The sequence below is a fragment of the Castanea sativa genome, chromosome 12 (assembly GCF_040712315.1).
Source record: "Castanea sativa cultivar Marrone di Chiusa Pesio chromosome 12, ASM4071231v1".
Classification (NCBI taxonomy): Eukaryota; Viridiplantae; Streptophyta; class Magnoliopsida; order Fagales; family Fagaceae; genus Castanea; species Castanea sativa.
The window spans coordinates 49,233,079-49,243,854 of record NC_134024.1 but is presented as its reverse complement, the minus strand read 5'-3'; the positions used below and the strand labels follow the sequence as shown (position 1 = coordinate 49,243,854).

Sequence of the window (10,776 nt, the reverse complement as noted above, 5' to 3'; positions counted from 1 at the left end):
TTAGCAGCCAATTCTCCAAAATTGTGGCTACAGCAAAGCAGCTAAACTTATAAAAATTTAACTTTGAACTACCGTGGGCTGCTATTTCCAGTAGCCCACTGTAGCTCAAAACTCAAAAAAAAAAAAAATTTATGTAAAGTGTTAAAAAAAGTATTTTAATGTATTGATGGTTGTGTTGTCAGTTATTGTATTAGATATATTATTTTATTGTTTATTTATATTATTTTAATGTGTTGAATATTAATATAAAACTTTTGTTGTAGGGTGTATTATAAGTAAGTTGTTAAAATAGATAAAATAGTATTTTGAGTTACTAAAAGCTAAATTTTTTAAATGTTTTACTGTGAATGCTCTAACGAAATTGTTGGTAAAATCAGTCTAAATATAAAAAAAAATCCTTGTATCCTTGTAAATATTAAAAATTCAAACTAGTTCATTTTATTTTTTATTTTTAACACAAACTAAGTTTAAGCTCCGCACCAAACTATATTTTATGTTCAAGATTGTTCATAAGTTACTTGATTAACTTATTATTTTCTAAATATATATTGTGAAACCGTGAATAATTTTTTATTTATTTTTACTGTGAATAGACTATTTATATCATTAATAAGCTACAAATAATAATTTAATATCATATGAACTATAAAGACTGAACTTTGAATCACAACCCACCAAGAACAATGAATGATGGCCCAAAGAGCCTAAAACAATATATTTGTTAGAGAGTAGGTTTATTAGGAAGGCAACTTAGCAAATTAAATAAGGATTGTAGATAATAGGGTTCATGTTAATAAGACTAGAGAAATTACACTTCTCGTTCAAGTCCGAGGATCAAGTGTTCCTATAATAACTTAAGTATATCTGAATACAGTTAGTTTTTCTTTCTTTTTCTTTTCTATCCAAATTACCTCCCCCATTTTTTATTGGGGTCTTTTCCTTATATAGTCCTTCCATCCTTTATCCCAACCTTCCACTTGTTGATTTTATAGGTGATCTCTTGAATGCTTATCCCATCAAAAACCTCCTGAAAGCTTTGTGAATAGCTGTAAACTGAGATATCACTGTTCATGTGTCATTTCCACATAAAATGCGCCCAGTTGGTTAGATGCAGAGCATTTAATTTGATGGTAGCAGCCTTTTTCCCAGATATTTCTTCCTTTGTTGTTGGCTTCCTTCCCTGAAACTTATCCTCCAAAGAATAATTACCTTTTGTACAGCAGTCCCAAGGTGGCCGGGTTCCAACCTTCCACAATGCTTCCCTAAGGAGCTGGGCTCCTCGAGAGCTACCACTAGTTGGTTATTATCTACCCTTGTCCTCGGCTCGTTGACCCCAAAACTTAACAAACCTTATGACCATCCTCGAGTTTCTATGTATCTTCGGGCATGGTCACGCTCCAACTCACTTACTCGGCCTACTTATCCTCACATGAACTTATTGACAATCTTATACAATACAATTTCAAGTCTATATGAATATATTTTTAGACAATTATACATATAAAAAATATAATATTATATATAGTTAAATCGAGTCTTCATGTTCATGAACATATTATTATGTTTGAGCTTAATTTGTTTAATAATTGAGTTTAAAATTAGTGCTTGAACTCGACTTATTTTCTAAACAAACGAACATAAAAAAGCTTTTTTCAAACTAAACTAGAACTGTTCATAAATAGTTTGGTTCATTTCCAACCCTACCCTCCATTAAAGTTAAGGGTATAATGTTTCTCTTCTTATTATCAAGAAAAGTGGAAAAGATGGGAGTACAAAACATCAAGCGATAGAGTTTTTTGAATTTTAGAGATATAGACCGGAGTGAGAGAAAAGAAAGAAATTGAAGGATAAGGTTATGTTTGGTAAATGTTTTTAATTTTTGTTTTCAAAAACTTATTTTTAAGACTAAAAAAAAAAAAAAACAGTTTTCTTGTGTTTTTAAAATCAAAGGTTTCAAAACAAATCATAGTACACAGTTTTCTAACTATAAAATAAATAATAAAATTTTGGCAACTATTGTTGTACTTGCTCATTAATTTTTTTTTCAAAATAAAAAGTAATGACAATAACCATAGCTTATTTAATCGAATTTTTTGGGCAGGACAATGGTTGCGAGCAATTAGCAAATGTTATGATGCTCAGTGTCTTATTCAATTTGGTGAAGTATTGGTGTGAAGTTATTTTATCCATGAATGCCCTATGAAGCAAATTTTTGTTTCACTCTTGAAATTTTACTCAATTTCCTGGGAAATTTTACGCACTATTTTAATGAATTAAATTATGATATATACTTAACACATTAGAGATAGATTTAGCAACTTTTGAAAAACTTTTTTTTTTTTTTGAGGGAAAAAAACTTTAATTCACAAGAGAAACATCTACATCAAAGAATAAAGCCTCTAACTCTAAGGCAGGAGGAAGATCTTCAATCCAAATTATATCATCAGATATAGATTTAACAAACTTAGTTAAAGAGTGCACAACTGAATTGCCAAATCTCCTGACACATGAGAAAGAGCCTTTGCGAAGACCAGCCACCGTCTTTATTTCTTGCCGTCTTTATTTCTTGCAAAATATGCCCAAGTCGTGAATAGTCCATATTCGGTAGAGAGAGTTATCTCATAACATTAATACTATCCCCCTCAATGATGAGATCATGGAATCCAGCTTCAATTAGCGTTAAAATCATTAGCTTTTTACCCATAAAAATGTGGGATTCTTTTTAAATCTTGTTAGTGTGTGAAGACAATAAATTCAAACGTTCCTACTAGTTACCATTTCTAAACTCCAATCAAAAGTTTCTTTAGCTTTGGCATTTTTATGCCTTTTCCGGGCCCTTTTCCATGAAAAAAGGAAAAAAAAAAAAGAAAAGAAATTATATATATATATATATATATATAGGTGAACTACTAGGACATTGATAATCCAGTTATGTATGAAATACAAAAACTCAGCCAAAAATAGCAGAAGACAAGTAAAACCAACCAACAAATTATATGCGTCATAGGAAGCAAATTATTGTTCTTTTTAAACATACAATTTTAAGTGCTTACACAAGTTCCAAACATTTTTTTCAACTAATTACACATCCTTTGATAGTGATTCTTCGCAACATAAGTGGTACAAAAATACAACAACAAAACCTTAATCCCAAAACTTCAGAGTTGGTTATAAATCTTAACAATAATTGCACTCTTCTACCAAAAAACAAAAAGAAAACATTTGCTCCTAACATTGATAGTACATCCCATTGACATATGATAATGAAAATAATAGATGAGTAATATGACTTTCCTTTTTTCTTGGAGTTTTAGCACACTAATTTACAATGTGCAGACATCACAAGATTAGAACATGCAATATGAATAAAATGAAACAAGCATGACTTACCATGCAGCCACTGTAATGCTAAAGAAGTAGTGAGACTTGTAAATGTATAGAGGATCTCACCTATAGGAAATCATATGCTAAAATTATTAAAATAAAGTATTAACCTTCTCTTTTGAGGGAAAAGAATGAAAAGAACTATATCAACCATGTAAATTTTTTGAGGAGCTTGCTCTCACTGATGGGGAGAAATGTTATAGGGTAAATTTGAGGTCCCAAATGGAGCATCATCTTCTTTCTTTGGAAGAAATTTCCTAGAGACAAAAATTTAGGATGTTATGTATTAAGGAAGGGGATAATAAGACCAAGTTCTTCCGCAAGATGGCAAACTCTCAAAGAAGGTATAATCATCTGAGGATCTTGGAGGTGGATGGGGTGGTTTTTGAGGAGGAATTTGAGTTAACTGTTCAGGTAGTACAATTTTATAAAAATTTGTATTAGGAGTCCGAGGGGTGGAAGCCTTTCATGGAGGGTTTGGAGTTTGATTGTATTGGGGATATGGAGAGTTTGGCTTGAAAGGAAGTTTGAGAGAGAGGAGATTTTTTAGGTTGTAAGAGACTTGGAAGGGGACAAAGCTCCAGCTCCAGATGGTTACTATGGCTTTTTATCATCATTGTAAGAAAGTAGTGGAGAAAGACGTCTTAGCGGTCTTTGAAGAATTTGGTCAACATTGTAAGTTTGAAAAATCTCTTAATGCTACTTTTATCGCTTTAATTCCAAAAAAGAACAATGCCTCTAATATTAGGATTTTAGGCCTATTAGCTTGGTGGAGAGTGTGTATAAGATCTTGGATAAGGTATTGGCAAATCGATTGAAAATGGTTTTAGATCAGTTGATTTCTGAGCCTCAGAACAGCTTTGTGGGTGGAAGACAAATCCTTGATTCGGTTCTTATTGCGAGTGAATGTGTTGAAAGCCAAGCGAAGAGTCGGGTTCCTGGGGTTATATGTAAACTTGACGTTAGGAAAGCCTACGATCATGTGAATTGGGAGGCTCTTCTAGATTTGTTGGAGATAATGGGCTTTGGGGTGAAGTGGTGTAAGTGGATTCACACTTGTATATCCATGGTTCAATTCTCTGTTTTGATTAATGAGTCTCTAGCTAATTTTTTTTGTAGTTCAAGCGGTTTAAGACAAGGGGATCCGCTATCTCCTATGTTTTTTATTATGATGGAAGTTTTCATTAGGATGTTGAGAAAAATGGAGGGAGGTGGCTCAATCTGTGGTTTTAAAGCTGAGGGTAGGAAGGGTGGTGGGAAATGTGTTCAAATCTATTGTTTGCAGATGATACTATTCTATTTTATGATGCAAATGCGGAGCAAATTCTTCATATTCGGTTGTTGTTACTTTGTTTTCAGGCTATGACAAGTTTGAAGGTCAACATGCAGAAGAGTGAAATGGTTCCAATAGGGGAGGTAGACGATGTGCATGCTTTGGCAGAAATTTTGGGCTACAGAGTTGGAATTTTGCCTATGTCTTATCTTGGCATGTTGTTGGAGGCTTCTCATAAATCTCCTTCAATTTGGAATCCTATTCAAGGGGCAACAACAGCTGTTCCTCCCCTACTAAGCGGCCAATTAAGTATCATCATACTGAACAAAGGGGAAAGGTGCCATTGGAAGGTGATTTCCACACCATAACATTGCAAAAGAAAATCCAACAAGCTGTTCAACTTAGAAGTAAAGATACAGGAATGTCACCACACCCTTCACATATCCATTCACATAAAACCACACGAGACATCCTATTAGGACTAATACACCAACCCCATCATGCTTCCCGTCTTTCTCTCATACCACATGCCTTCAAAACCTATCCCATTCCACCACATATTCCACATAATGTATCCAAGACATGAAGTATGTCGGGCAAACCTAGCAGGCACACTTGACACTACTAATTATGGTGAAAATGAACCCAAAATTAAGCCAAGGTAAATCATCAGGCAAGAGCCTACATTGCAATCCAACTCAATAGACAAAATTTCTTCACTAGCAAACTCCTTGACTAGAATCAGCCAACCTTTGTACAAAAGTAATTTTCAAATCTAACACCACAATGAGACACATTGAAATGCATTGAAGGAACCTTAACTGCTTCAATACCTCAACCACTCTAGAATCCATCTACTTAATTCCTTCATCACCACATTAAATAGCAAAGAAGGAAGCACATAGCCTTGCCTAAGCCCACGTGTAATATAAAAAAATCTTACTGATAGAAACATTCACAAAATGTAAGTGGGGAAATTCGTTGGGTTCCCTTTTAATTAGAGTAGAAAACTTCTTGAGCACATAATAAGATCTCAGATTCTTTAGTAAAATTTTCAAATCTACTAAAGGCCAATGGTTTCAGTGGCTGAGTAGCATCACAGTTATAGGAGGTCAAGGGATCAAATCCTACGAAATGGTTGGGGCATTAATTGAGGAGGACAATGCCTCATTTATAGATTATTTTGACCATCAACATCCACCCACCTCAACCCCACCCAACCAACCAACATAATTTTCTGTAACAAGCTACAGAATTAAAGACTTCCTGGCAACCAAAGGCAAAGCAAACCTATTTAAAAAGTCCTAAAGCTATAAAAGAAATGTCTGGCATGCAACCAATGAAAGTAAATGCTAAAACTTGATCAAAATAAAAATTACATGTTGCCTCACAAAAACTAGGCATTTAATTTTATAAGAAAAAAACACCTAGAGTATGTGCTCTGTTTAAAACTCCTACATATCCAACAACCAACATTGGGCAGCCATCATCAGTCATTGGAAAATAGGAATTTGAATCATATTTCAGCACGGTTTTCTTTCTACAGGCATTGGCAACAATGCCAGTTATATTTGAGCAATATTTTGCAAAGTGCAAACCCTGCTTGATTCTGTCCTGAATACATGTGTTGAAGCTCTCTTTAGAAGTTGCCCAGCATATCCTTTTATTAAACGCTTTAAAACCATGCTTTGTGATTTAAAAGTACACATATGCTCTAGACACGGATCTAGCAAAGGTGATATAGAACCTAAATTTAAAAAGCCAAACATCTAAAATAGCATGATGAATTGACAAGTCAAATATGAAACTTATACCTAAGAATGAAAATCAATACGAATGTGAGCTTCATTTGAACATATTTGGGATTTAAGTGCCATTAGAATAGCTTGCTGCTTAGCATTCTCAACTTGGGCCTGTACCCATTGTCTTTCACTTGTTCCAAATCTATCACAACATTGAACAGCAAGTAAACTTTCTGACATTAAGATGAGGGAAGAATAAGAAAAAAGATTAGGAAACCAGAAGGTGGAAAACTTAAGCCTCACAATTCAGAAACATTGTAGCTATTTAGGGTCCAATAACAAGGAACCAAAACTTCATGCAACATGAAAAGAACTAAAACAAGAAAATCACTTAAGGAGTCAGCACCTAGGGTTGCTTCTAGTCAGCACTCAGCACCAATCAGGAAGAGAGAGAAAAAAAAAGGAAAAAAAAAAAAACCCCTTCGTGAGTTAGCACCTAGGCCTTATGGGGTGTAAGCGTAGATGTGGCTGTCGCTTTCATTGGGCCGTTACACAATTGTATTTTTATTAGTGGTTGAATTTTTACAATGGCTTGATACTAACTCCAACCAGCACTAGGTGTTTTTTTATAGGTTTTTTCTTTCTTTCAATTGATGTTTTTGGCGATGGTTGTAAGTAAATCGCTCCATTTAACTTCAACACCACAACCCTATGATGACTGATAATTAATATATGTAACATATATAGTATATCTTCCAATATTACACATCTTTATATGAGATATGAGGTATGGCTCAACCCATTGATCCACTTTCCCTTTGCAGTTCTGGAAGAGTACTTGAATGAGCTTTGGAGCTGGCTCGATATCACTGTCCTCCATATTTTTATCTGCCATGATCAGCATAAACGAAACAACACACAGGCCTTATCTACCAAGTGGGGAGGAAAGGAGTAAAAAGGTAATTTAAAAGAATCAGTTCCACAAAAAATCATTTAGCCTTTTTCATTTACTTTCAAATGCTTTAACTAAACAGCTAGTAGTCAAAACAAAATTTATTAATTAAAAAGGAACTCACAGATGAAATCATACTCCAAAGGCTTTGCTAGTAGTCTGGCTCTTTACAAGTGAGGAAATGTGCAATTCTCCTGGATACATAATTATCCAAAGGAACCAAAATAGAGGTGTGCATGAGTTGGGTTGGGTCGGGTTGAGGGAATTTTTTGACCCAACCCACCATGGTGGGTCAAAAAATAATCGACCCAACCCAACCCAACCCATCACATATGTCCAACCCAACCCAACCCAACCCAACCTACATGGGTCGGGTTGAACCCATGGGTTAGACATTTTTTTATTTATTATTATTAAATTGAACCCATATTTTTTTTATTAATTATATAATATATTTAAATATATATATTAAAGAAAGTAATAGGATTTTATATTATATATGTTTGTAGGAATTGATGAAGTACTCTAGGTTTTAACTTAAAAAAAATAATTATTAAATATATATTAAAATATAGGTGGGTCGGGTCGGGTTTGACGGGTTTGTAATTTTATGACCCAAACCCAACCCAACCCACTACAAAAAAATTTTTTATAACCCAACCCAACCCAACCCAACCCAACCCACCAAGCCCTAAAAACCAACCCAACCCGGCGGGTTGGGTCGGGTCGGGTTGGCGGGTCAGTGAGTTTTCTGCACACCCCTAAACCAGAATATCGAAATGAAAATAGATCTAAAGAGAATCAAAATATGGGGAAAGTACATGACGAGCACTATAAGACAGGTTCTTTACGTGAAGCTTGTTAACAAAATATACTGGATATTAATTATTGGAGGATACCTTTCACCTTAAATGATTATTGTGTTTAAAACTAACTTACATGCCCAAGTTTAAACAATACGGTGCAACTTAATACTTCCTCTGTCCTAGATTATTGGGCCCCCCATTTTCAGATGCCACAAAATGGATGCCCCATTTAAAAAGTGAACCGAGGGTAAATTTAGAAATGCTCTAAAAAAATAAGTCCTTAAATTTTCAAGGGGTAGTTAGGTGGTTTTGATACAAGGCCTTTAAAAACTAAAAAATTATATTCCCCAAAAGTGATTAACAATGTGGATTGTTGAATAGAGAGAGTAATTGATAGACATTATATCATGAATTTTTATTAAAAGGTTTCATCAGAGTCTTATGTCATGCAGTGAAGAAAATCATACTTGGAAAGTAGGTGATAGCCAAGTCTGCCAATACTTCCATCATCAATGGCCACAGACTCCACATGTCCATAGATATTGTCGGAGAAAAGAAAGTCATATATGACAATTTCCAAAACTTCTACAAAAACTTCTGCACAGATATATCAGGAAAGTGTACTTGAGTGTTAAATTCAACAATGAACTTTAAAATTAAAATTAAAATTTATTTTTTATTTTTTTTAAGGCAACTATCTTGTGACTCACAGATAGATCAAAGATTTCACTCTAAAAGTCTATGATACCAGTAACTAATTAAAACAATAAAAGCATTAAACAAGTAAATTTTGCATCATCTTTTGAGTTTCAATGAGCACAAAAGCCTCAAAATAGGAGAACTGCATATGCTGCTAAGAGCCTCAGAAGAACCATATATGTGCTGCTCATGCGACTCCACAATAGGCCACTTGAAGTGACAAAAATGGCAGAACATAGTGCACTGCATTGTAAATGCTTTATAGCAACAACATTATTATTATGAATGATTATTATTATATATGCTTCGGTAATGGCTGATGCGCCATAAAACAAGAGATTTAGCTGCTGTTTAAGGTTCATATTGTGTGGGACCCTGATTATTTAAAATCCAGCAGATAAACCAAAAGGGCAGGCATACCAAATTATGTAGACTCAAACTCAGGAAGAACTACCGGTGACTTGGCTGGAAACCAAACATAACAACTCAAAGAGGAAGGAGACCTTCAAGGTTAAACCTCATTGAATTTAAATTCCAAATGATACATCCAATTCTTTATTCTATCCATCTCAATATAGCAAACCCTTTGTAGTTGGCATAAAGAATTATTTAAGTTTAGGTGTAACAACGCTCTTAGCTTGGAAGTGTAGTGTAAGATGAACTGGTCCTCTATGAGCCTTACAAAGCTATGATCGTATCATTCTTAAAAATAAAAATAAAAAATCATAAAACACTAATCGATATTCACAAGTTCAAATAAACACAACTAAACAGCTGATGCTACTGATGAGTAGATTGATTAAAGCACAAAACACATAAAATAAAGGTTAAAATGCAAAATTGACCCTCTAAGTTTTTTCAGATTTCATTTCAGTCCTTTAACTTTGCGTTTATTCATTTCAGTTCTCTAACTTTCAAGTTTATTCAATTAAGACTTTTCCATCAACTTTTGTTATATGTTGTGATTAATATTTCAATTTTATAAATTTTTCTTCAAATTTTTTAAATTAAAAAAATTCCATTAATGATTGAAAAATATTTTCCAGTTTTTTTTTTTTCAAAAAATTTTAACAAAACTTAATAGAAATGCCTTAATTGAATCAGTCTGAAACTTAAAGGACTGAAATAAACGAACGCAAAGTTAAAGGACTGAAATGAAATTTAAAAAGAGTTAGATCTATGACGATTTTATCTCATTTTTTTGAATAACGCAGGGAACCCTTTCTAAAGAAGAGCCCTTTCAACTTACCTCTAGTTAGTAAAATCTATGGGCAACTAACTCCAGCTGCCAGGTATCTCCTGACGAGCTATGACAATTTTATCTTGAAAAAAAGAAAAAGAAAAAAGTAAAATCACCTGATGCTTAGGTACTAAAGAATAAGGTTGATAACTCTGTCAGGTAAATAGCCAACAACACGAATCACAGTAAGCAAATTTATGTGACACTCCAAGATCTTTCCAGCATATTTCTAATGAAACATTTGAGCAAAAGCTTTGTTTTCCAGGTTTTGAAGGTTCAAATCTACAAACCTGAGTAAAATAAGACTTTAAATGGCAATGAAAAGTCAAAATGCCTCCTGCTGCAAGCCTCATACTTATTTTAATATGTTTCAAATATAGGAAGTTACCAAGTGTACAGCCTATTTAAAATGTGAATCGTCCATTTCTTGACCTTCCACCATCCCCATGATTTCCTAAGCTCGGGATCAGCAGGCTGCCCTTCCAAGGGAAGGGAACTCCTCAATATATTTAAGAAAAGAATCATCCACGCATTGAACACATTTGGATCAAATAGCTGCTTTGGAATCTCCAACTGAAAAGAACAAACAACAAACCCAAATGATATATAAAAGCATCTTCTGAATAAAGAAATCAGCCATTCTCAATTTGGATATGAAAAAGGATGAAAATAATGTAAAA

The 10,776-nt window shown here is 33.9% G+C and overlaps 1 long non-coding RNA gene across 1 annotated transcript; it reads right to left on the bottom strand.

The window, feature by feature from the left end:
• Window positions 1-2,901: 2,901 nt before the first annotated feature.
• LOC142619486 (uncharacterized) lies at window positions 2,902-10,457 on the bottom strand. Its single transcript, XR_012841503.1, has 3 exons — window positions 10,213-10,457; window positions 8,625-8,754; window positions 2,902-7,287 (listed from the first exon to the last, which is right to left on the bottom strand). It is a non-coding gene; the product is annotated as an uncharacterized LOC142619486 (long non-coding RNA).
• Window positions 10,458-10,776: the final 319 nt, after the last annotated feature.